The sequence below is a fragment of the Monopterus albus genome, unplaced genomic scaffold (assembly GCF_001952655.1).
Source record: "Monopterus albus unplaced genomic scaffold, M_albus_1.0 scaffold402.1, whole genome shotgun sequence".
In the NCBI taxonomy this organism is placed as follows: Eukaryota; Metazoa; Chordata; class Actinopteri; order Synbranchiformes; family Synbranchidae; genus Monopterus; species Monopterus albus.
Genome location: NW_018128282.1, coordinates 492,972 through 494,146, shown reverse-complemented (window position 1 = coordinate 494,146; position 1,175 = coordinate 492,972).

Genomic DNA, 1,175 nt, shown 5'->3' with positions numbered 1-1,175 from the left:
AAAACTGGAAAGGAGGTGGCGCTCCACTAAGTCAGAAGAGTTTTTCATAGTCTGGAAAGATAGTTTAATAACATATAAGAAAGCCCTTCATAGTGCCAGAACTGCATTTTATTCATCACTGATTGAGGAGAATAAGAACAACCCCAGGTTTCTTTTCAGCACTGTAGCCAGGCTGACAAAGAGCCACAGTGCTGTTGAGCTTAACATTCCCTTAGATCTCAGCAGCAATTACTTCATGAGCTTCTTTACAAATAAAATCACAACTATTAGAGAAAAAATTGGTCGGACCACTCCCACAGCTCTCGCAGATGTGCCATCTACTACAATGGCTTTAGAAACATCTGTAAGACCTCATTTATACTTGGACTACTTCTCCCCTATAGATCTCTCTGAGTTGACCTCAACAATTGCTTCATCTAAATCATCAACATGTCTCCTGGACCCCATCCCGACCGGGCTGCTCAAAGACGTCTTTCCCCTAATCAACACATCCATACCAGATCTGATTACCTCTCTCTATTAACAGGTTATGTTCCACAGGCTTTTAAAGTTGCAGTAACCTCTACTCAAAAAGCTTACTCTTGACCGAGGTGTCCTAGCTAATTATATACCAATATCCAATCTCCCATTTATTTCCAAAATCCTTGAAAAAGCTGTTGCAAAGCAGTTATGTGACCACTTGCACAAGAATGATTTGTTTGAGGATTTTCAGTCAGGATTTAGAGTCCATCATAGTACAGAAACCGCATTGGTGAAAGTCACCAATGATCTTCTCCCAGCCTGGGACAAAGGACTTGTCTCCATACTTGTCCTCCTAGATCTCAGTGCTGCTTTTGACACCATTGATCACAGCATCTTGCTGCAGAGACTTGAACATGTTATTGGGATTAAAGGAACTGCGCTAAGTTGGTTCAAATCTTATTTATCAGAAATATTTTAATTTGTTGATGTTAATGATAAATCATCCACACAAACTGAAGTTAGTCATGGCATTCCACAGGGCTCTGTGTTAGGTCCAATTCTATTCACTTTATACATGCTCCCTTTAGGCAATATTATCAGGAAGCACAACATAAATTTCCATTGCTATGCAGATGATACTCAGTTATATTTGTCTATGAAGCCAAATGAATCAGATCAGCTGGTCAAACTTCAAGCATGTCTTAAAGACATAA